Source organism: Nomascus leucogenys, chromosome 4, assembly GCF_006542625.1.
Source record: "Nomascus leucogenys isolate Asia chromosome 4, Asia_NLE_v1, whole genome shotgun sequence".
Lineage (NCBI taxonomy): Eukaryota > Metazoa > Chordata > Mammalia > Primates > Hylobatidae > Nomascus > Nomascus leucogenys.
This window is the reverse complement of record NC_044384.1, coordinates 111,522,321-111,549,099: the sequence shown is the minus strand read 5'-3', so window position 1 is coordinate 111,549,099 and position 26,779 is coordinate 111,522,321. Positions and strand designations below refer to the sequence as shown.

The 26,779-nt window shown below is 37.9% G+C and overlaps 1 protein-coding gene and 1 non-coding gene across 4 annotated transcripts in view; both read left to right on the top strand.

Moving 5' to 3' along the window:
• The window catches only part of MYRIP (myosin VIIA and Rab interacting protein), a 460,077-nt gene that overhangs the window by 128,839 nt on the left and 304,459 nt on the right, over nt 1-26,779 (top strand). The gene's annotated exons all lie outside the window — the stretch shown is intronic.
• Nucleotides 22,188-22,329, top strand: LOC115835031. Its single transcript, XR_004029985.1, has one exon. It is a non-coding gene; the product is annotated as a U4 spliceosomal RNA (small nuclear RNA).

Sequence of the window (26,779 nt, the reverse complement as noted above, 5' to 3'; positions counted from 1 at the left end):
TAAAATAAATCAGTGATTGTCAACTTTGGCTCCACACAGTAATCACTTTCAGAGCTACAAGAAAATGCTCTCAAAGATCTTATTTCACTGGCCTGGACAGCAAGACTTTTGAAGACTACCAAGATGACACTAATGAAAAGCCAGAGTTGACAATCTAGATTATTCTATGCAAATTTAAAAATCTCAATGTAATGGATGACTTTTCAAAAAACAATTTTTCTGGGGAGAGGGGTAATTAAGTTAAAATGTGATACATCATCGGAATAAACCACCAGTCAGAATAACCTAAAAATGTGTCATATAGCCTCTCAAAACACGATGGAGTCCTCTGGCTCCAGTGCACATTCTTTCTGGAAGGAACATACGCTTATCCTGGGACTCAAAAAATTTTTAAAGAGAAAGTTTTTACTATGAGCAGTTTATATTTTAAAATTACTAATCAAGTAAACAAAGTAATGTAAGTAAAAGCCAGAGGCAGTAGAACCAGGACTGTAAAATATATAGCCACTAGAATCAACAGCTACAGAGTAATAAGAAAATGCTTGCTGAGTTAAAGAAGTCAGGCAAATATGAAAATATGAATAAAGAACAAGCAAATTTAAAAACGAATTCATTAAATTAAGTAATAATTTAAATAAAACTTAACAAACATATTACATAGCAGATTAAACATTGGTGAAGATTAAACAGTGTAAGATGAATTTTTAAAAATCTAGAATTAAGAAGTAAGAAACAGATGATAATATGAAAGACAGGTTAAGAGTCAAAGAGAGGATTGAGTGAGGAAGGCTAGCCAGAGTTCTAGAAAGAAAAAAAGAGAAAGAATGGATTAGAGCAATATTTGAAGAGATATTGGTTGAGAATTTCCAACAGTTGATGAAAGGCTCTGATCAAGATTTTCATGAAGCCCAGAAATGCCTAAGCAGGATAATAAAAATAAATCTACATCTAGACTACTCTTAGTGGAGCTGTGGAACACTGAAGACAAACAGAAGGTCTCAAAAGCAGCTAGAGAAAAAAGATTTGCTTCTAAGGAGTAACAACCAGACAGATACTTGATTGTCAGCAACAGAGCAACAATACCTTACATGTGCTGACAGGTATTTTAGTGTAAAATTTGTAGTCTTTAGTGATGGATTGGGTATGAGATCATGAAGGAAGCATGTCAAGAATATCTGTCAAGTTCTAGAATACAAAATACAAAGATGCCTTCATTGAAATACAAGTACTGAAAGAGATCCAGGCTTGAGGGAGAAGTTTATGAATTTGCTTTTGGACAAGTTGAATTTGCGGTGCTTTTCAGACATCTAAAAGAAGAAGAGGTTCCTTTTCCATGCCATCATCTATCTCACAGTTTCTAGCTTGTCTAAAAGCATATTACAAGAAACTTGGTCAAATGTCTTGCTGAAATGGACTCAGTACTCTATAACAATCCCTTGTCCTGTTAGAAATGAAGTTTGGTGTAAATTGATTTTGAGTTGTAACTCAGCCACTTATTGTGTAACTTTAAACATAATATACTCAATGTTGAAGCACCTCAATTTTTTCATCTGTATCATGGTAATAAAATTATATATTAATCACTTATTGAGGTATCATGAGGACTAAAAAAAAGTCCGAGAAACATTTGCTACATAAAATGCCACACAAATCATTATCTGTCAGTGATTTCTAACTTCTCAGAATCTTTTTCCCTCCAAGTGCTCATTCATCACCTGTTTCATAAACTGTCTTTCCAGAATGTTATTGGCATTGATTTTAAGCAGAATCCACTTCCTTTTCACCTTTGAAATGTGGAATGACATTGATCTGACTTTGAGCTCTTAAGACCTATCTTCAGATAGTTTGCTATCATATTTGCAAGTTATTTCTGGGCCCTGGATATGATTTGGCTCAACTGGCAACTTGAAGTCAGTACAAAGCACCTGTGTGCTCTGTTTTAATTTTATCTATCTCCTGTCTTGGGTTCCAGTTTCTTATTTTAACTGGAAAATAGTCTCTTCCTTAGAAAAGGTAGAAGAAAAAAGATGTTAAAGAGGTCTGATTTTTCCACTAGCATCTGTTATCTAGCATTATACCATCTGCCCCAAGCAATTTTGTTGTTCCTTATTTATATTACCCTGGAACATAATTTCAGACAGCATTTAGTTTGAATGTCTTATATAATTATGAGCTTTTCTATATATGTTCTTAATAGATCTCTGCCATTTAATTTTTATGTTCTTTTGTTTTTAGGGTATGCTTTTCAAAAATATGAATTCTTCCATCTTTAGTTTGTGCTTTTTACACATATAACCTCAATAGAGCACAGTACTTTGCACATGATAGGCATTCCATGTTTGTATGTTTATATGAATGAATGCACAGATGAATGAAATAGAATTTTCCATGTAGCCAAATTTGTGGGTTAAGATGTCTTTCCTTTTCCCTTTTATCAAGGTCATTCACAATTATATTATCATTTGCTTTCCTTTATACATTCTATTCCTTTTGAAGTTGTATTCCATCATGAATTTGACCTTTTGATAATGCATACATTTTTTCATATGTTTTAGAAACATATGCTTTCCTGAAATCCTTTGCTGCATCTGATTACGCCCAGCTTTTCATTCCTTCAGTTTTATTAATTCTGAGGTGATTGCTTTCTCTAAAGGTTTCTGTCACTTCAGTGTCAAAGTAACTTTTTTATTTTTGGTGTCTGATCTCAGCTGGGACAGCTTGGATGACTGGGTCTCTCTTTCCATTTGTTCTTTTATCCTGAGCTTCTTCACAGCGTGATGGCCTCCGGATTCCAAGAAGAACATGAGTAGAAGCTGCTGTTGAGGTCAAGGCTCAAGGTTAGGCTGATAGTCTCCAGCTTGATAAGGGATGCTACAAAGAGCTGGTGGCCACATTTAATCTATATTATATGCTATTTGTCATTCATTTTCCCTTACTTTTTAAATAGTTGTTGATTGTACTGGGCTACCTGATCTAGAAACCTAAAATAAGTGAGAGCAGTGGAATCATCAAAATCTTGGCACTCTTTTATTTTCTGTTATACCTTTTTGTATTCAAGTTTAGTGGTCTTCGCAGAAATCCGCCTTCTGGCAGTGGTTTATCACAGAGAAACTGGTTATTAGTGATAAACTCAGTTAATATATTTTGGAAACACTGACTGAGAAACAGTGGCCATATGGGTCCCTTCTCTTCAGGAGACAGAACAAGTAGTTTTGTCACCAATAAGCTAATTACATCTGCCAGTGGTTTAGATAACTGGTCTAAATTTGTTTTACTTACTAATTTTCAAACTTTGATGCGATGTCAGTGTATTAAAATAAAACTCAAACCCCCCTGCCTTTAACTCCATGGATGATCTAGAACAGGGATCCCTAATCCTGGCTGGACACTGAAACCACCTAGAGAGCTTTAAAAAACTACACTGTCCCAAGATTGTCATGTAGTTAGGTGGGTGAAGGGGAAGGAGGTTGGCGGAATTCAGTTGGGAGTATTTTTTTCAAGCTTCCAAGTAAATCTAAAGTGCATTCAGAATAGAGAAGCACTACTTTAAACAGGGGTTTGAACATTTTTTCTGTAAAGGGCCAGATAGTACATACCATAGACATTGCAGATCATAAGCTCTCTGTTGGAAGTACTCAACTTTGTAGTACAAAAGCAGCCATAGGTCTTAGGTTAAACTAATGAGCATGGCTATCTTTCAGTAAACTTTATGAACATTAAATTTGAGTTTTATATATGTAATATTCACATTATGAAATATTATTCTTTTGGGTTTTTTTCCAACCATTAAAATACGTAAAAACCATTCCCAGCTAATGGACCATACAAAAACAGGTGAGGGGCCTGATTTGGCCCACAGGTCATAGTTTGCTGACCCCTATTCTAGAGGACTCTGACAAAAGTTCTCTACTTTTACTAAAATGCTTCTCTCATAGACAGGGAAGAGGTTTTCATCATCTTTAAAAACTGTCACTTTTCAGTTGCTATGATGTTTTTCTTTTTAAACTTGCTTTATGATGGTATAATGTACATGCCATAGATTTAACCTATTTTAACTGTACGATTTAATGATTTCTAGTAAATTTATAGACTTATGCAATCATCACCACAATCAGATTTAGAATATTTTTACTATCCTCAAAAATTCCCTTTGGACCATTTGCATTCAGCATCTTCCCACTCTGGCCCCAGGTATCCACTACTCTACTTATTTTCTCTGTAGATTTGCCTTATCTGGACATTTCATATGTATAGGATATAATACATCATCTTTTGCACATGGCTTCTTTCATTTAGCATACTATTTTTTAGTTTCTCCATGTTGTAGCATGCATGAGTCATTTATTACCTTTCATTGCCACATAGTAGTCTATCACATGGACATACCTCATTTTGCTTATCCATTCACTCAATGGATTGTTTTCACTCCTTAGCCATTATTTAATGATGCTGCTGTGAAGAAATTCCTTTCCATCCCATTTGTTGAGAGTTTTTATCATGAAGGCATGTAGGATTTTGTGACATACTTTTTCTGTATCTATTAAAATGATGATGTGGTTTTTGCCCTTTTTTCACTAATATGGTATATTACATTAATTGGTTTTCAAATGTTGCAAATCCCACTTAATCATGGTGTATAATTTGTACGTATTTCTGGATGTGTTTTGTAATATTTTTAGATATTTTGTGTCTGTATTCCTGATGGTCTCTAATTTTCTTTAATTGTGACATCTTTGTTTAGCTTTATATCAGGCTAACATTGCCTCATAGAATGAAATATGAAGTGTTTTTTCCTAAACTCTGTTTCCTCAATGAGGTTGTGAAGGATTGGTAGTAATGAATTTTCCCCCTCTTTATTTATCTAGGAATGCCTTTGTTTTGCCCTCATTTTTGAAAAATAATTTTGCTGGAGAGTAAATTATTCATTGACAGGAAAGTAGGAATAGCTAGGGACTTTGCAGTTGCCACTGAATATGTGTGCAGCCTCCCACACATGTACAGCCTCCCAGACCACCAGGGATATATATATGGGAGCTTATCAGGGTTCACTACAGCTATCTCATTGCCCAAATCTCCTTGTTAAATTTCTGGCTTGTCTTCATGTTGGTTGTCCCGAATAGGATCACAGCTTCATTGTCTTCCCCCATTCTTTTGCCTCTGGAATTGCTGCTGTTTCTGACAATGACCCGGGGCATGAGGTTTTACTGTTCTCTGTTCCAAATCAATCTGGTTTCTTTCTGCAGCAAAAACTGCAGGTTTTCATGGCTTGTCTCATCCTGGTAGAACTACCAGCTGGCAGGTATTGGGGACGTGTTGGAGATAATAAGGTAATGGTAGCAGTCCCAAGCTAAAATTCCACAGACTCCCACTGAGGTTCAATAGTTTTACTTGAATAAACGCTTCTCAACTTGTTATGTGCCCTCAGTCTGTTTCCAGGGTCTTGAAATAGTTATTTTTGGCAATTTTTTCTAGTTTTAAAAATCATTCACTTTTGGAGAGAATTTGCTGAGTTTTTTGGTCTGTCATTTCAGATATCCTGCCTTACAGTGTTTTTAATTCATTGATTAATGCTTTCATTGTTAGGCAATTATGGAAAACCATTTTTTTTTCCCGTTGCTATTGACAAAATCTGTAACAGGTTTATCAGCTTAAGAAAATTCACTGAATCTTGGAGGGTGATTCCAAGATGGCCAAATAGGAACAGCTCCAGTCTACAGCTCCCAGTGTGAGCGACACAGAAGATGGGTGATTTCTGCATTTCCAACTGAGGTACCAGGTTCATCTCACTGGGGCTTGTTGGACAGTGGGTGCAGCCCACGGAGTGTGAGCCGAAGCAGGGTGGGGCATCGCCTTACAGGAAGCACAAGGGGTTGGGGAATTCCCTTTCCTAGCCAAGGGAAGCCGTGACAGACGTTACCTGGAAAATCAGGACACTCCCACCCTAATACTGCACTTTTCCAAATGGCATACCAGGAGATTATATCCCATGCCTGACTCAGAGGGTCCCACGGCCATGGAGCCTCGCTCACTGCTAGCACAGCAGTCTGAGATTGAACTGCAAGGTGACAGGGAGGCTGGGAGAGGGGTATCCACCATTACTGAGGCTTGAGTAGGTAAACAAAGCAGCTGGGAAGATTGAACTGGGTGGGAGCCCACCGCAGCTCAAGGAGGCCTATCTGCCTCTGTAGACTCTACCTCTGGGGGCAGGGCATAGCTAAACAAAAGGCAGCAGAAACTTCTGCAGACTTAAACTCCCTGTCTGACAGCTTTGAAGAGAGTAGTGGTTCTCCCAGCATGGAGTTTGAGATCTGAGAACGGATAGCCTGCCTCCTCAAGTGGGTCCCTGACCCCCGAGTAGCCTGACTGGGAGACATCTCCCAGTAGGGGCCGACTGACACCTCATACAGCCAGGTGCCCCTCTGAGATGAAGCTTCCAGAGGAAGGATCAGGCAGCAACATTTGCCATTCTGCAATATGTGCTGTTCTGTAGCCTCCACTGGGGTGATACCCAGGCAAACATGGTCTGGAGTGGACCTCCAGCACACTCCAATAGACCTGCAGCTGAGGGTCCTGACTGTTAGTAGGAAAACTAACAAACGGAAAGGACATCCACACCAAAACCCCATCTGTACGTCACCATCATCAAAGACCAAAGGTAGATACAGCCACAAAGATGGGGAGAAACCAGAGAAGAAAAGCCGAAAATTCTAAAAATCGGAGCACCTCTTCTCCTCCAAAGGAACGCAGCCCCTTGCCAGCAAGGGAGCAAAGCTGGATGGAGAATGCCTCTGACGAGTTGACAAAAGTAGGCCTCAGACAATCAGTAATAACAAACTTCTCCAAGCTGAAGGAGGATGTTCAAACCCATCGCAAAGAAGCTAAAAACCTTGAAAAAAGATTAGACAAATGGCTAACTAGAACACACAGCGTGGAGAAAACCTTAAATGACCTGATGGAGCTGAAACCCATGGCATGAGAACTATATGACAAATGCACAAGCTTCAGTAGCCGATTTGATCAAGTGGAAGAAAGGGTATCAGTGATGGAAGATCAAATTAATAAAGCAAGATGAGAAGTTTAGAAAAAAAAAAGAGAGAAAAGAAACGAAGAAATCCTCCAAGAAATATGGGACTATGTGAAAGGACCAAACCTACATCTGATTGGCGTACCTGAAAGTGACGGGGAAAATGGAATCAAGTTGGGAAACACTCTGCAGGATATTATCCAGGAGAACTTCCCCAACCTAGCAAGACAGGCCAACATTCAAATTCAGGTAATACAGAGAATGCCACAAAGATACTCCTTGAGAAGAGCAGCTCCATGACACATAATTGTCAGATTCACCAAAGTTGAAATTAAGGAAGAAAAGTTAGGGGCAGCCAGAGAGAAAGGTCAGGTTACCCACAAAGGGAAGCCCATCAGACTAACAGTGGACCTCTCTGCAGAAACTGTACAAGCCAGAAGAGAGTGGGGGCCAATATTCAACATTCTTAAAGAAAAGAATTTTCAACCCAGTATTTCATATCCAGCCAAACTAAGCTTCTTAAATGAAAGAGAAATAAAATCCTTTACAGACAAGCAAATGCTGAGAGATTTTGTCACCACCAGGCCTGCCCTAAAAGAGCTCCTGAAGGAAGCACTAAACATGGAAAGGAACAACTGGTACCAGCCACTGCAAAAACATGCCAAATTATAAAGACCATTGATACTAGGAAGAAACTGCATCAACTAACAAGCAAAATAACCAGCTAACATCATAATGACAGGATCAAATTCACACATAACAATATTAACCTTAAATGTAAATGGGTGAAATGCTCCAATTAAAAGACACAGACTGGCAAATTGGATAAAGAGTCAAGACCCATCAGTGTGCTGTATTCAGGAAACCCATCTCACGTGCAGAGACACACATAGGCTCAAAATAAAGGGATGGAGGAATATCTACCAAGCAAATGGAAAACAAAAAAAAGCAGGAGTTGCAGTCCTAGTCCCTGATAAAACAGACTTTAAACCAACAAAGATCAAAAGAGACAAACAAGGCCATTATATAATGGTAAAGAGATCAATTCAACAAGAAGAGCTAACTATCTTAAATATATATGCACCCAATACAGGAGCACCCAGATTCATAAAGCAAGTCCGTAGAAACCTACAAAGAGACTTAGACTCCCACACAATAATAATGGGAGACTTTTACACCCCACTGTCAACATTAGACAGATCAACGAGACAGAAACTTAACAAGGATATCCACAAATTGAACTCAGCTCTGCACCAAGCAGACCTAATAGACATCTGCAGAACTCTCCACCACAAATCAACAGAATATACATTCTTCTCAGCACCACATTGCACTTATTCCAAAATCAACCACATAGTTGGAAGTAAAGCACTCCTCAGCAAATGTAAAAGAACAGAAATTATAACAAACTGTCTCTCAGACCACAGTGCAATCAAACTAGAACTCAGGATTAAGAAACTCACTCAAAACTGCCCAACTACGTGGAAACTGAACAACTTGCTCCTGAATGACTACTGGGTACATAACAAAATGAAGGCAGAAATAAAGAAGTTCTTTGAAACCAACGAGAACAAAGACACAACATACCAGAATCTCTGGGACACATTTAAAGCAGTGTGTAGACGGAAATTTATAGCACTAAATGCCCATAAGAGAAGGCGGGAAAGATCTAAAATTGACACCCTAACATCGCAATTAAAAGAACTAGAGAAGCAAGAGCAAACACATTCAAAAGTTAGCAGAAGGCAAGAAATAACTAAGATCGGAGCAGAAGTGAAGGTGCTAGAGACACAAAAAACCCTTCAAAAACTCAATGAATCCAGGAGCTGGTTTTTTGAAAAGATCAACAAAATTGATAGACCACTAGCAAGACTAATAAAGAAGAAAACAGAGAAGAATCAAATAGAATAAAAAATGATAAAGGGGATATCACCACCAATCCTACAGAAATACAAACTACCTTCAGAGAATACTATAAACACCCCTACACAAATAAAGTAGAAAATCTAGAAGAAATGGATAAATTCCTGGACACATATACCCTCCCAAGACTAAACCAGGAAAAGTTGAATCCCTGAATAGACCAATAACAGACTCTGTAATTGAGGCAATAATTAATAGCCTACCAACCAAAAAAAGTCCAGGACCAGATAGATTCACAGCCAAATTCTACCAGAGGTACAAAGAGAAGCTGGTACCATTCCTTCTGAAACTATTCCAATCAATAGAAAAAGAGGGAATCCTCCCTACTCATTTTATGAGGCCACCATCATCCTGATCCAAAGCCTGGCAGAGACACAACAAAAAAGGAGAATTTTAGACCAATATCCCTGATGAACATTGATGCAAAAATCCCCAATAAAATACTGGCAAACCGAATCCAGCAGCACATCAAAAAAACTTACCTACCATGATCAACTGGGCTTCATCCAGGGGATACAAGGCTGGTTCAAAATACGCAAATCAATAAACATAATCCATCTTATAAACAGAACCAAAGACAAAAACCACATGATTATCTCAATAGATGCAGAAAAGGCCTTCAACAAAATTCAACAGCCCTTCATGCTAAAAACTCTCAATAAACTTGGTATTGATGGGATGTATCTCAAAATAATAAGAGCTATTTATGACAGACCCACAGCCAATATCATACTGAATGGGCAAAAACTACAAGCATTCCCTTTGAAAACGGGCACAAGACAGGGATGCCCTCTCTCACCACTCCTATTCAACATAGTGTTGGAAGTTCTGGCCAGGGCAATCAGGCAGGAAAAATAAATAAAGGGTATTCAATTAGGAAAAGAGGAAGTCAAATTGTCCCTGTTTGCAGATGACATGATTGTATATTTAGAAAACCCCATCCTCTCAGCCTAAAATCTCCTTAAGCTGATAAGCAACTTCGGCAAAGTCTCAGGATACAAAATCAATGTGCAAAAATCACAAGCATTCCTATACACCAATAATAGATAAACACAGAGCGAAATCATGAGTGAACTCCCATTCACAATTACTTCAAAGAGAATAAAATACCTAGGAATCCAACATACAAGGGACGTGAAGGACCTCCTCAAGGAGAACTACAAACCACCGCTCAACGAAATAAAAAAGGACACAAACAAATGGAAGAACATTCCATGCTCATGGATAAGAAGAATCACTATCGTGAAAATGGCCATACTGCCCAAGGTAATTTATAGATTCAATGCCATCCCCATCAAGCTACCAATGACTTTCTTCACAGAATTGGAAAAAATTACTTTAGAGTTCATACGGAACCAAAAAAGAGCCCACATTACCAAGACAATCCTAAGCCAAAAGAACAAAGCTGGAGGCATCACGCTACCTGACTTCAAACTATACTACAAGGCTACAGTAACCAAAAGAGCATGGTACTGGTACCAAAACAGAGATATAGACCAATGGAACAGAACAGAGCACTCAGAAATAATGCTGCATATGTACAACTATCTGATCTTTGACAAACCTGACAAAAACAAGCAATGGGGAAAGGATTCCCTATTTAATAAATGGTGTTGGGAAAACTGGCTAGCCATATGTAGAAAGCTGAAACTGGATCCCTTCTTTATACCTTATACAAAAATGAATTCAAGATGGATTAAATACTTAAATGTTAGACCTAAAACCATAAAAACCCTAGAGGAAAACCTAGACAATACCATTCAGGACATAGGCATGGGCAAGGACTTCATGTCTAAAACACCAAAAGCAATAGCAACAAAAGCCAAAATTGACAAATGGGATCTAATTAAACTAAAGAGCTTCTGCACAGCAAAAGAAGCTACCATCAGAGTGAACAGGCAACCTACAGAATGGGAGAAAATTTTTACAATCTACCCATCTGACAGAGGGCTAATATCCAGAATCTACAAAGAACTTAAATAAATTTACAAGAAAAAAATCAACCCCATCAAAAAGTGGGCAAAGGATATGAACAAGACACCTCTCAAAAGAAGACATTTATGCAGCCAAAAGACACATGAAAAAATGCTCATCATCACTGGCCATCAGAGAAATGCAAATCAAAACCACAATGAGATACCATCTCACACCAGTTAGAATGGTGATCATTAAAAAGTCAGGAAACAACAGGTGCTGGAGAGGATGTGGAGAAATAGGAACACTTTTACACTGTTAGTGGGACTGTAAACTAGCTCAACCATTGTGGAAGACAGTGTGGCAATTCCTCAGGGATCTAGAACTAGAAATACCATTTGACCCAGCCATTCCATTACTGGGTATATAAAGGATTATAAATCATGCTGCTATAAAGACACATGCACACGTATGTTTATTGCAACACTATTCACAATAGCAAAGACTTGGAACCAACCCAAAAGTCCATCAATGATAGACTGGATTAAGAAAATGTGGCACATGTACACCATGGAATACTATGCAGCCATAAAAATTGATGCGTTCATGTCCTTTGTAGGGACATGGATGAAGCTGGAAACCATCATTCTGAGCAAACTATCACAAGGACAGAAAACCAAACACCACATATTCTCACTCATAGGTGGGAATTGAACAATGAGAACACTTGGACACAGGGTGGGGAACATCACACATTGGGGCCTGTCATGGGTTAGGGGGAGTGGGGAGGGATAGCATTAGGAGATATACCTAATGTAAATGACGAGTTAATGGGTGCAGCACACCAGCATGGCACATATATACATATGTAACAAACCTGCACATTGTGCACATGTACCCTAGAACTTAAAGTATAATTTTAAAAAAAAGAAAACTTACTGAATCTTAGTTTATAATTAAAAGCAACACTAAAACAAGTGGATTGTATAGAAGAATGAATGTTTTAAGTATTCAATATAATTAAATATTGTATAACATATGTTGAATAACCGAGAGCAGAGTTCAACAGATTTGTATCTGAAATCGTTTTTCTTCTGAATGGCAGTGCTCCTGTCTAGCACCATTGTATTTGTGATTCCTTATCAACTTAGTGCCCCCCATGTGAGCAGGCTGAATTGAGCACTTGTGATACCAGGTACAAAACAGGTAGGAAAAAAGACTTTGTTGTGTATAGCAAAGAAGGAACTGGCATCAGCTTCCTAAGCCTCCATGCATCTCCCATTCCCAATCTTAAGGAAGGCCTTTCTCTTGGTTCTGGCATTATCCCTGGAAATGATTGGGATCAGCAGTGGATGTGACAGTGACTTGTTCCTCCAGTCCCCATCACTGGCTTAGGGAACATCGTAAGAGCCACTGAGTTTGGCTCTTAGAAACACGTGAACAGTGAAACCCGCTAGTCCCACCTCTTGCACCTAGTTCAGTCTGTTTGTAGTGTCACTCCCTCTCCCCCATTCTTTCCTGCACCTCCCCAAAGCCCATCATATCCAAAGTAGGAATCAATTCTCACTGAACATTTATTCCTGAGACTTTCTTGTAAAAAACACGAGTCCTATTAATAAAACAATTGTTTAATTTTACTTAGAGAGGCAAAGTTTAATAATAGCATGCAGTAAACTTTTTGCTAATGATTGTTCTTTTTCCTTCTTTTCCCTAATCATGGGGGAAAATGTAGTTCATTAGCAAGTTGACCTGCTCTCTTGTTTTTATTCACCAAACAGAACTCTAAAGAATTGATTCAGCTTTGCAGAGGAACAATATTATATTAAGACAGCACTATTTCTACAGTTAAACTAGCATGACTAGCTTATAAATCAAAGCAACACTATTGGCGCCACATGTATGTGTTGCGTATTTCTTTTGGCAAAGTTACAACTTTAAAGAATTGACATTTTGGATCACCATGTGGTAGTTTAGCCATAACAGGTTGCTAATGAGGGAATCAAGACAGAGGCAGATGTTTCCTTAAATGTGAGCTTACATAAGCCACTTTAGTCGGTTCTGGTTTTAAACAATTGCATTTCTTGGGGAGCAAGTTGTACACTGGATCTTCCTTCTGAAAATCAATACCTCCCCCTCATGAGTGTTGTGCTGTGCAGACAGGAATCTCATGGTGAGGAAAAGTGTAACTTTGATTGTTGCTGCTCTTTTAATGTCATGCTAAATGGAATGGCACTTTGCAATCTCTCAACCACAGCAGTTTCCTCTTCTCATTCAAATCTAAGATACAAGCATTTCCCTAACTACTGTTTGAATCCAAAATGTTTATTTGGCAGACTGGTGCAAGTTGAATTCTGGAAGGAAATCTAGTTTTAAAAAATGTCTTAGAACATTATGTTCAGGGTTAAAGTCAAGGACCGTATTTCCCACACGTTGTTTTTCAGGCAATTTTCCTTGAGTTTTTTGCAGAAGAAGCCAGAATGGTGCTTACAGGTGGAAGGGAAATGGTAGCAGCAGACCCAGAGAGCAAAGAGATCCACACGCATTTCCCTGATAATTATTTTATTCATTTATACTTCTGTCTTACTTCAGAAAGGATTTGAAGTGGCTTACTGATGTAACCACAGTTCTGCTAGAAGAGATAAGGCCAAAGGAAATAAAAGTGGAGAAACAAGAAGAGATCAACTCATGTTACTCTAAACTAAATCACTTGCAGTTCCCACGATTTGCGAGTCCCATTTTCCTTTCATGTTCTGGGAGTTCAACCAGGAAAGGAACAGTTGAGTCTGGATTGTTGAGGCCCGAGAGTAAGACACTGGGTTTGAAGGACAAAATCCACCACACTGGCCTTACTTCCTGACCTTGCTCTCTGGAAGACCCCAGATTTGGATTTTGAAATAACCCGTTACTAGTCGAGATATCTAATGTCAGAAGACCACAAAACTGCATCTTTTAGTCCTGTTGCATTATTTCTACTCTTGAAATTAGCTCCCTCAACAAGATACATTTTCCTATTTTGTTTTGAGATATTGGCTTCTCATTATAGCATCAGCCAGCCACATGTCTTGCATTAGGACCTTTAAGTCAACAAGTAGGAGATTAAAGGGAATTAAATGCAAGCATTTCAGGTAGGCCCAGGGAATAAGGGCATTAGGTGGCAGGTTACCTGGATGGTGCAGCAGGGTTAAAATTATCCCTATATGATCCTGTTTCATGAACAGAAGATGAATGGACTCTCTTAAAAGACTTTACAAGGCCAGTTAAGAGCAGGATAGTATAGCATGGTAATCGACACTCTTGATGTCTAATTAATTCTTCTGGATTCAAACTGGAGATTAGCCATTTTTTAGCTGTATGACCTTGAACAAGTGGCTTAACTTCTCAGAGCCTGTTTGCCCATCTATAGGATGGTTATAATAATACCACCTATTTCCAGATTGTTATGAAGGTCAAGTAAAATTATGCACATAAAAATTTAGGCATCAACTGACACGTGGTAATCCCTCAGTGTCAGTGGTTATTGTGTCTAAACCCCTGACCTGTTGTTATTGTAACTCTGCATCTTCATTGTTTAAGGAACTGAGTGACTATTAGGAGGAATTAAATTCCCTGTCAGTCTGCTGGGAAATAATTTGGAGATGGATAAGGACCCCAAAGCACTAATGGCTACATGGTTTCTGGGCTAGATTTTTTTTTTTTTTAATTGTTCAATGAGGGGATGGGAATTGAGGACCTATGAAGTTCATTCTCATGTGAAAGTTATCTCTGGGTGAAAGGGTGCTTCTTTGCTTGTCCAGAGATACATGTTTCCTCTGACAAGGGCCTAAATTTCATTGCAAAATGAAGAGATTCAAGGGCTGTAGTGCAGTTACTTCTTCACAAAACATTAGCCCAGAGTGTCCTCCCACCCATGGCTTTTCAATCCTTGGATGAGGGTGTAAAGGCATCCCTAGGTCTTAGAGAATCAGAGCCTCATGTTTTAGAGCCCTAAGTTACTGAGTGTGGGCTGTGATTTAGAATCACTGTGTAGGAAGGTGAAAGAAAATCTGCCAGCCCATTCTTGGCCAAGATGGTGGATTTGGAAGCCAAGATTCACTTGACTTGCAAACAGTTTCTGTGTTACAGAGTGGTAGAATTATAGATGATTGATTTTTTCAATTTAGTTTTATATTTTCAAGTTCTCATACATCGGTATTATGAGAGAACATACACATAAGACAAAGCAACAGTAAATAAAATTATGTGCAAATAATAAGCTCATGTATGAGAAGGGGCTCATATCATCTAGATGTTATAGAAACGTAAACAGAAAAGGCACACACTTTGGATTACAAAGGGTCTGGATTTGGATCTGGTATCAGCACTTTCCGGGTGACCCAGTACCAGGGTATATGGTCTTGTTTTCTGTAAAATGGGTCATGCTTACCTGATTTGGCAGCTGTGCAGATTAAATGAGATGATGTGAGTGAACAGCCGGCAAAGTCAGTTGCTGTTTCTTCTCCCTGTTGGGGGAATATTTGATGGTGTGAGAAATGAGCTGTGAACAGTTCATCAAGACTGATATTTAAGTGAGGATAACTCACTTTGTTGTCAGTTAAGCCTACCTAATCTCTTTTTTCTCATCCATCCATCCATCCATCCATCATCTTATTTATTCATGCATACATGCATGCATTCATTCACTTATTACTTCATCCCTGTTATATTGCATGTCCTACAGTGTGCAAGATGCTATTGATGCAGAGATGAATGAAATAGGTGACTTTGTTTGGAACTTGTGAATTCATACGCAAATGTAGGGATGACCCCCTGCTTCTTAAGCACTATCTTGTGTGTTGCTATTTAAACATAATACTATGATCACAGTAAAAACATAAAGCTTAGTACTTGAGTTAAAGATGCTGCAAGGTTGATATTCTACATGTCCAAAGTTGAATATTTATGTACATGTGAACATGTGTATATTTATATTTCTAATAATCATATATCTGTCTTAAAAGTAAAAGCAGTATTTTTCATGTGATTTCTCTCATTTGCTCATTGTTTGCAGCTTATTTTACTAATATAGTGACATATTCATATTATATGTTAGAAATCTACATTTGCAAAGATCAGCCAAGTTAACGTTTAAGATTGAGAATAGTCCGGAAGGATTGTGTCTAGCCAATTACATTTTTATTCTTAATTTTAAAACTCAGTATTAAAATAGTTCACTGTCTTCTATTTTCTGTATACTATCTGGGGCAGTATGTGGTGCTGAGTGACTTAATATTTTAGATTTCTTTTTCAGCTGTACATTTAAATTCCTTTCTTATTTTAGTGCCTGACACTTCACCCAAGAATGTCACCTTATGCATTTAAAATGGGAAAATATTTATTTTCATCTTCTTTATCTTTCTTTTCTTTAATTTTTAGCCCTTAATTACCATTATGAGCAACTTGGATTCTATTTTGTTTCAATTCAGAAAAAAAAACTGCTTTCTACTACTTCCAAAGTATTTTAAGCACTATGAAGAGTTTTAAATGGTATACATGATAATATAACAGGTAAGAAGTTGCTGGCATGAGTTTCAAACCAAGAGTTGTGCAATGGACCATTGATAAAGAGGTGGCAGCATGGGGCTCCTCACAATTGTTTGTTATTAGAGCCTGAACGTGAGAAGAAATCACTTCTCTGCTCTCTAATAGCCTTCTCTATTAGTTATTAGGTTACTATAGATAAATTCTTAACACCTATCCAAGATCTTAATTCTTCCCTTTCAAAACTGGGTAAAGGTCGATTTCTGTCCATGGCAAAGTCTTGTTTCGATGTTAAACTCATTGCAGAATCACTCTGAGGCCTGGCTGCAGTGCTGTTTATAAAATCCTTGCTTCAGGGTCAGGCTGCAAGTGAAACATCATTTAGAAGAGCTTTTGGCCTTTCACAAAATTGTCATGAACCTTTGAAGAAGAACTTGGAATTATATACTGCTTTGAAGCATACTGCAGTAGAATTTCATAGTCGTTTTTATGGGCCATGACAATTTTTGAAGATGCTTAAAACTTTTCTTATAATCTTCATTTAATATGTGTATTCATCTGATCATTATAACTGCCTGGAGAATCATTGGAAGTATAAATATATTGGGTCATTTTGATACAGACATTTTCTGGTTTTGAAAGGAAACTAGAAATCCACTGGAAGACCCCAGATTTGGAGTTTGAAATAACCTGTTACCTGGATGGTGCAACGGTTAAAATTATCCATATACAGGCATTAAGTAATAGTTTGATAAAGTATTTAATGTACAAGTATAGAGCAGTAATAATTCTTTATAATTTTTTCTCCATGTCTTTCCATAAATTTTCACAAATGCATACAGTGCATTTGTGAACATGTTACATATTAAACTGATTAATATTGTGACCCAATTGGATTTCACCTTCTTTATGTACATATCTGTAGATCCCCAAAGCCTCCAAGTGTACATCCAAGTGGATGATTTTATATGCATTCCTTAAGGCCATGTAACTCTGAATTGCATTAAAAGAAAAAATAAAGCATTTTATAGAACTTAAGTGTGATTTTTCTCAATTTAAACTCTACATTCTCCCTATTTGGAGCTACTTAATGATTTGCTGTGTCATTTCCACTCCTGAGTCAGTACAGCTTTATTTTTTTACTTAACTATAGCAATTAAGAATATATTTAAAATCTCAACTCTTTGATCTTCCTAGTAGATATTTTTATTGGTCAGGGTCAGATAGAGAACCTATAGGAGATATATATTAGGAGATTTATTGCAAGGAATTGGCTTATGTAATTTTGGGGATTGACTAGGCTTGACCATAATCCATGAGGCAGGTCATCAGGAAGGGCAGGCTGGAACCCTCAGGCATAGACTTCCACTGACTTAATCAGGCTTGTTCGGATTATCTAGGATAAGTCCTCTTACTTAAAATCAACTGATTATGGGTTTTAATCACACGCACAAAATACCTTCACAACTACACCTAGATTAACGAATACCTGGGGACTGTAGCCTAGCCAGGTTCACACATAAAATTGACAAAATTTAAATGAAAAATATTTCAAATTTAGCAAAATAATATACATTTCTGCATAATTGTATATGTTTGATATCAGTTGAAACTAGTTGTTCCTTTTGTGGTTGCAATGAAATACACGTTGTGAAAGTGAATGTTTAAGTCCCTATAATCTTGGGCCAGGAAAGGCCATTAGCAAGATGATGTGGGTGGCTGCCCCTGAGCTTCTGTCCCTGTAGCTAAGGCAGACAGGTGGCTACTCCAAGATCTCAAGGTAAGTACACCCCAGCCTGTTCTGTCTTCTCTCTTGCTTCTCAGAAATAGGCTTTCTGAAGGGCTCTGTCCAATAAATGGAGAGGGATTTCCTTGGCTGTTTAGAGTGTATCTATTGCCAAATAATTATCAAAAACAGCCAGGCCTAAGCCCAGAAGCTTTGGAACCAAGGGAGGGCACCCTGAGTTTTACCAAGAACACTGAAGATATTAAAGGAGAGGTTCTCCAATGGTTACCAGAAAACAGGTTACATAGAATATGCATTTGAAAACTCTGAATGACCACTATATTTTCTTGCTTCTGCTCCAACTTCAAGAATAATAGTTTCTTAAAGGCACAGATTATATATCCTCAGAGCATGTCATAGTGAATAGCATAGATATTAGTGTTCCAGCAGGAAATAGTACACCCAAATTAGGATAAGATGAGGAGGGGTAAACCGAAAGTTTTGTTTAAAAAGGTGTGGGCCAGCTCTAGAGAAACCTGAAATGATAGTGTAGTATCGTATAGCCATTATTATCCTCAGTCGGGGGCAGGGGGTGGGTAGGGAACGGAGAGATTACTGAAAGCATAAAGAGAATGCCTAGGACTGAGAGTTGCCCTCATAGGCGCTGTGGCCTTTGCTGAAGCAATATAATTAGTCCTCTGGAGAGGGAACCAAGGGAGAAGAAATATGGTACTCTGATTCTGAAAATCCACCACACTGTCTCCCTCTAATCACCTGCCAGGGTTTCCAAATGGCTGAACCTACCAAATATCAGAGGGCCAAGGGCCTACCAATGTGATCCCTCGAAATCAGCCACCTGAGGGCACAATGGAGAGTGGACCCAGAAGGGCACACAGGAGATAGAACACCCTTCACTCACATTATACAGCAGCTCCAAGCATGTAAACCTGAACAAGCTATGTCATTTCTCTGAGCCTCAGTTTTCTCACCTTAAAATAATGTAATCATAGTTATCTGGCAGGGTTATTTAGGGGCAGATAGTATATGTAAATGTAAATTACTCTTTTTTTAAACTTTTATTTTAGGTTTGGCATATATGTGAAAGTTTGTCATGGGGGTTTGTTGTAGAGATATCATCATGCAGGTATTAAGCCCAGTACCCAATAGTTATCTTTCTGCTCTTCTTCCTCTTCTCATCCTCCCTGCTCAAGTAGACCCCAGTGTCTGTTGTTTCCTTCTTTGTATTCATAAATTCTTATCACTTAGCACCCATTCATAAGTCAGAACATGTGGTATTTGGTTTTCTGTTCTTGGATTAGTTTGCTAAAGATAATGGCCTCCAGTTCCATCCATGCAAAAGAAAAGATCTTAGTCATTTTTAGGGCTGCATAGTATTTCATGGTACATATGTGCCATATTTTCTTTATCCAGTCTGTCATTAATGGGCATTTAGGTTAATTGAAGTCTTTGCTATTGTGAATAATGCTGCAATAAACATTTGCATGTATGTCTTTATGATAGAATGATTTATATTCCTCTGAGTATATACCCAGTAATGAGATTGCTGGGTTGAATGGTAGTTCTGCTTTTAGCTCTTTGAGGTATTAACATACTGCTTTCCACAATGGTTGAACTAATTTACACTCCCACTAACAGTGTATAAGTGTTCTCATTTCCCTGCAACCTTGCCAGCATCTGTTATTTTTTGACTTTTTAATAATAACCATTCTGATTGGCACGAGATGGTATCTCATTGCGGTTTTTATTTGCATTTCTCTAATGATCAGTGATAGTGAGCTTTTTATCATATGCTTGTTGGCCACTTGTATGTCTTCTTTTGAAAGGTGTGTCTTTTCATGTCCTCTGCCCACTTTTTAATGGGGTTGTTTTTCTCTTATAAATTTGTTTAAGTTTTTTACATATTCTGGATATTAGACCTCTGTCAGATGCATAGTTTGTAAATTTTTTCCCATTCTGTAGGTTGTCTACTCTGCTGATAGTTGCTTTTGCTGTGCAGAAGCTCTTAAGTTTAATTAGATCACACTTGGTTTTACTTCTGCTGCAATTTCTTTTGTTGTCTTTGCCATGAAATCTTTGCCCATTCCTATGTCCAGGATGGTATTGCCTAGGTTGTCTTCCAGGGTTTTTATAGTTTTGGGTTTCACATTTAACTTTTTTTTTTTTTTTTTGAGATATAGTGGCACAATCTCAGCTCACTGCAACCTCCACCTCCTGGGCATGCCTCAGCCTCCCAAGTAGCTGGGACTACAGGCACGTGTCACCACACCAGACTAATTTTTAAGAGATGGGGTTTTGCTGTGTTGGCCAGGCTGGTCTCGAACTCCTGACCTCAAGTGATCTGCCTGCCTTGGCCTCCCAAAGTGCTGGGAATAAAGGTGTGAACCACCATGTCTGGCCACATTTAAGTCTTTAATCCATCTAGAGTTGATTTTTGTGTATGGTGTAAGGAGGGGGTCCAGCTTCAGTCTTCTGCATGTGGCTAGTCAGTTATCCCAGCACCATTTATTGAATAGAGAGTCTTTTCCCCATTGCTTATTTTTGTCAGTTTTCTTGAAGATCCGATGGTCGTAGGTGTACAGACTCATTTCTGGGCTCCCTATTGTTTCATTGTTTTATGTACCTGTTTTTGTACCAGTACCATGCTGTTTTGGTTACCGAAGCCTTGTAGTATATTTTGAAGTCAAGTAACATGATACCTCCAGCTTTGTTCATTTTGCTTAGGATTGCCCTGGCTATTCAGGCTCTTTTTTTGGTTCCATATGAATTTTAAAATAGTTGTTTTCTAGTTCTGCAAAGAATGTCATTGGTAGTGTGATAGGAATAGCGTTGAATCTGTAAATTGCTTTGGGCAGTATGACCATATCAATGATATTGATTTTTCCTATCCATGAGCATGGAATGTTTTTCCATTTGTTTCCATCTTCTCTGACTTCTTTGAGCAGTGTTTTATAATTCTCATTGTAGAGATCTTTCACCTCCCTGGTTAGCTGTGTTCCTAGGTATTTTATTCTTTGTGTGGCAATTGTGAATGGGGCTTGCCTTTTTGATTTGGCACTCAGTTTGGCTATTGTTGGTGTATAGGAATGCTAGTGATTTTTGTACATTGATTTTGTATCCTGCAACTTTGCTGAAGTTGTTTATTGGCTGGAGGAGTTTTGGGGCCGAGACTGGGATTTTCTAGATATAGAATCATGTTGTCTGCAAACATATAGTTTGACCTCCTCTTTTCCTATTTGGATCCCCTTTATTTCTTTCTATTGCTTGACTTCCCTGACTAGGACTTCCAATACTGTTTTGAATACGAGTGGTGAGAGAGGGCATCCTTGTCATGTGCTAGTTTTCAAGGGAAATGTTTCTAGCTTTTGCCCATTCAGTATAATGTTGGCTGTGGGTTTGTCATAGATGGTTCTTATTATTTTGAGGTATGTTTCCTTCAATAAGTAGTTTATTGAGAGTTTTTAATATGAAGGGGTATTGAATTTTATTGAAAGCCTTTTCTGTGTCTATTGAGATAATCATGTGGTTTTTGTCCTTAGTTCTGTTTATGTGATGAATCACATGTATTGATGTGCATATGTTCAATCAACCTTGCAGCTTGGGGATGAAGCCTACTTGATCATCATGGATTAGCTTTTTGTTTTGCTGCTGGATTCTGTTTGCAAGTATTTTGTTGAGGATTTTTGCATTGATATTCAACAAAGATACTGGCCTGAAGTTTTCCTTTTTTGTTGTGTCTCTGTCAGGCCTTGGTATCAAGATGATGCTGGCCTAATAGAATGAGTTTGGGAAGAGTCCCTCCTCAATTTTTTGGAATGGTTTCTGTAGGAATGGTACCAACTCTTCTTTGTATATCTGGTAGAATTTGGCTGAGAATCTATTAGGTCCCAGGCTTTTTTTGGTTGGTAGGCTGTTTATTACTGATCCAATTTTGGAGCTTGTTGTTAGTCTGTTCAGGGAATCAGTTTCTTCCTGGCTCAGTCTTGGGAGAGTGTGTCCAGTAATTCATCTGTCTCTTTTGGGTTTTCTAGTTTGTGTGTGTTCGTTACTCTTAACAATAGATGGAGCTTCACACAGTGTCAATTGTTGTAGTCAATGACGTTTATCTGAAGCACAATTATTGCTAATTGAAAACTTTTTCCAGTACCCTGCTGTGATGACTTGAAATATAGTTGGCATTGGCAGTTTTTGATAGTCTCCACAGAGACTAAATTAAAAAAATACAATAGATAGCATTCAATATAATAACTGCTACTGTTATTATAATTGTCACAACTGCTGTTACCTCAACTAATTCATAAAATAGATACGAAGTTCGTTTCATAACGGGGAAATAGATAAGAGATTGAAGAAGCATTTTGAACTGTGTTAGAATAACTGTAGCATCTTACGTGTGTGTGTGTGTGTGTGTGTGTGTGTGTGTGTGTGTGTGTGTGTTAACCTAAACTCTGATAAGACAAAGCCCCCCATCTCCTTTCAGTGCTCTTAGTGATCATACATTTCTACTTTTCCCTACTTATTTGCCAGAGATAAAAACAAAATTAGTAAACTACCCCAGTTTGAATTCCATTTCCCTCCAACCTACCTGATGGTGGAGAATTTAATGACAGAAAATGGCCAAAATATTTGAGATCAGTGGGGAGAAATTGTGACTAATGCACATTGTTTGACTTCATAATTACTACAATGTGATGTCATAAAAACTGTATTAGGTGGATAATAACATTGTGAGTAGTAATTGTGTCTACATGTGTAATTTCTTTTCTCTGTAGTATTTAGGATTATAAGGGAGGATTTATAGATATGTAGGAAAAAAAGTAATTTTTTGCTTAACGCTCATATGTTCTTAGTTGAAACAGACACTTGTAACAACAGCAACAGCAACAAAAAAGCAGATTAACAAGGGAAAAACAGAAGTTTTGTTAACATGTATATTTCATACATACGTGGGAGATACCTAGAGAAGGAGTAATTATCAAAGAGGTGACTCTGAATTGCACTTTATATAACATCTTCAAAAAGAACAGTAAATTTTTAGAGAAGTGACAAAACAAAGGAAATGGACTTTGAGTCTCCAGCGGCAGCAACTTGTGGGAAGGCAAATAAAGGCTAGTTAGTAAAGCTTGTTGATGTAGATTCCTCTGGTGCCATCTCCAGGTCTATAAGGGTCTAAAGTCGTTTTCATTGGTTAGATTTTGTTCTTCTTGGTAGAAAAGGGAGATGGGATATATTATGTTTTTGTAAACTTATGTCCTGATTTTAGGCAAATGGAGGGCAGAGAGCTCTCGGGTATCTGCTTCTTTCTTGCCTTCAGCTCAACAATCCTCCTGTCAAAAAGGTGTATTGGGGTGGCATATTATGGCCTCTCACAGTTAAAATAGTATAGATAATAGTGTATATATTGATAGTCTAGATTACTGTGCTTTACTTAAAAGTACAATCTAGATCATAAATCAAATAGAAAACCAGATGGAAGCATTTTAAAAATTCATCTTGGAGAAGGATCAAAAGGTATCTGTTGTCCTTGCACAAAAGAAATCTGTACCTTCAAGGTCCCGGGAACACTAGCAATAGCACACTGATTTGGCATAAGCTGATCATGTGCTAATTGGGAACAGGACTTCTTAGAGATCACCAAGAAATCACCTCATTCTTCAGCCTTGGTCACATAATTAAATTTGCGTCTAATGCTCTAATCTTTAGATGATTTTGAAATAAATTCTTATTTATTCCTTATGACAAGCACTCTGTTCTGTCTTCATGGATGAGACTCCCAGCTGTGAATAAAATCAGGTTGGAGGTTTTGCTACAGTTTATCATATTATACCTATGAATGATTCATGTGCCATCTGTTGACCATAAATCCAGTTAAGGAATTCTAATAAATGTATGATTTCTACTTCCTAGAGTAAAGCAAAATCGGCATTTACAACCTTCCGGAGCAATAAAATGCCAGTAAAAATATAATTGACACTTATGGTTCTTTGCTATTCCTAAGCATTAATTACCTTAAAACACAGGATCAGGTATCTGTATTTCCATGACTGTCAGCTACAAAATGTTGGCAACATGCTAAACTTCAATTACTTTTTATAATATCTTATATTCACATGAGCAAGATTTAATGATTCACAAAGACAATTTGTAATAAATACAGATATTCACCCTGGAATTTTCTCTTTCAATGGGAATAATTATTAACAACACTGGTTTCTTCTCTGAGGTAGTAATTTTTGGTAGTTTAGTTCTTATTCAGAGTGCACTGACAATGTGATTATTATTAGTACCTCTGTCTTTCCCAGCATGCAATTATTTGCATATTAACTTAACTTTGTTATTGGGTGAAAATAGCACCATATCAGCAGAGGGATATGATTTTAAAGTATCAGTGACATGAAATAATTTTAACGTGGAACTAAACTTTGTTATGATTCTAAATTTACTTTTAAAAATAACAAATATTTCTTTTTATGACTACAGATTATGCTGCACAAAATAAGGAAATAAATTTAGTCCAAAAAGTATCAAACCCCAATCCTATTTCTGTTATTTTGACTTTTTCTTTTTTACATTCCAATACATAGTTTTATTTTATTTATTTATTTATTTTTGAGACGGAGTCTTACTCTGTTACCAGGCTGGAGTGCAGTGACGCGATCTCAGCTCACTGCAACCTCTGCCTCCAGGGTTCAAGCAATTCCCCTGCCTCAGCCTCCCAGGAGGCTGGGATTACAGGCACATGCCACCATGCCCAGCTAATTTTTTGTATTTTAGTAGAGGTGGGGTTTCACCATGTTGGCCAGGATGGTCTCGATCTCCTGACCTTGTGATTCACCTGCCTTGGTCTCCCAAAGTGCTAGGATTATAGGCGTGAGCCACCGCACCCGGCCCCAGTACATAGTTTTTTGTTGTTGTTGTTGTTTTATTATACTTTAGGTTTTAGGGTACATGTGCACAATGTGCAGGTTTGTTACATATGTATCCATGTGCCATGTTGTTTTGCTGCACCCATTAACTCGTCATTTAGCATTAGGTGTATCTCCTAATGCTGTCCCTCCCCCCTCCCCCCACCCCACAACAGTCCCTGGAGTGTGACGTTCCCCTTCCTGTGTCCATGAGTTCTCATTGTTCAATTCCCGCCTATGAGTGAGAACATGTGGTGTTTGGTTTTTTGTCCTTGTCATAGTTTGCTGAGAATGATGTTTTCCAGTTTCATCCATGTCCCTACAAAGGACATGAACTCATCATTTTTTATGGCTGCATAGTATTCCATGGTGTATATGTGCCACATTTTCTTAATCCAGTCTATCGTTGTTGAACATTTGGGTTGGTTCCAAGTCTTTGCTATTGTGAATAGTGCCACAATAAACATACGTGTGCATGTGTCTTTATAGCAGCATGATTTATAGTCCTTTGGGTATATACCCAGTAATGAGATGGCTGGGTCAAATGGTATTTCTAGTTCTAGATCCCTGAGGAATCGCCATACTGACTTCCACAATGGTGGAACTAGTTTACAGTCCCACCAACAGTGTAAAAGTGTTCCTATTTCTCCACATCCTCTCCAGCACCTGTTGTTTCCTGGCTTTTTAATGATGGCCATTCTAACTGGTGTGAGATGGTATCTCACTGTGGTTTTGATTTGCATTTCTCTGATGGCCAGTGATGATGAGCATTTTTTCATGTGTTTTTTGGCTGCATAAATGTCTTCTTTTGAGAAGTGTATTTTGACATTTTTTATTTGAATATTCACTCTCGGTATTTTTTGACATAGGGACGTGTTCTGATTATGCTTCGGCAGATTAAAATGGTAACACATGGGAAGCTCACACAGATGGACTGGGAAATAGAAACAAGTGTTGCACTCACCTGCCATTTGTTTCTTTTTCCCCCTTTCAATTCTTTTCTTCTAAAATGAGAGAATGGGTCCTTCTTTCCATAGTGGCAGTGAAGCTAGAGTACATTGACGGGCTTCTTCTTTGGACCAAAAAATAGTCCATGCCTTGCAAGTCTTGATTTTATCTCTCGGTGCAACTGATGAGTAATGTGACTCTTTATCATACTGTCTTTGTGTTTTGGAAGTAGAAATAATAAAATGCATGTGTAGTAACACTAATTCTGTAAATAGAGAATGTACATATGTGTGTTCATATTGGTTTTTAAAAGATCTGGAGGGAATATTCATAAATATTAAAAATAATTGGGCTAAATACTCCAATTAAAAGACACAGAGCGGCAAATTGGATAAAGAGTCAAGACCCATCAGTGTGCTGTATTCAGGAAACCCATCTCATGTGCAGAGACACACATAGACTCAAAATAAAGGGATGGAGGAAGACCTACCAAGCAAATGGAAAACAAAAAAAGGCAGGGGTTGCAATCCTAGTCTCTGATAAAACAGACTTTAAACCAACAAAGATCAAAAGAGACAAAGAAGGCCATTACATAAAGGTAAAGGGATCAATTCAACAAGAAGAGCTAACTATCCTAAATATATATGCACCCAATACAGGAACACCCAGATTCATAAAGCAAGTCCTTAGAGACCAACAAAGAGACTTAGACTCCCACACAATAATAATGGGAGACTTTAACACCCCACTGTCAACATTACACAGATCAACGAGACAGAAAGTTAACAAGGATATCCAGGAACT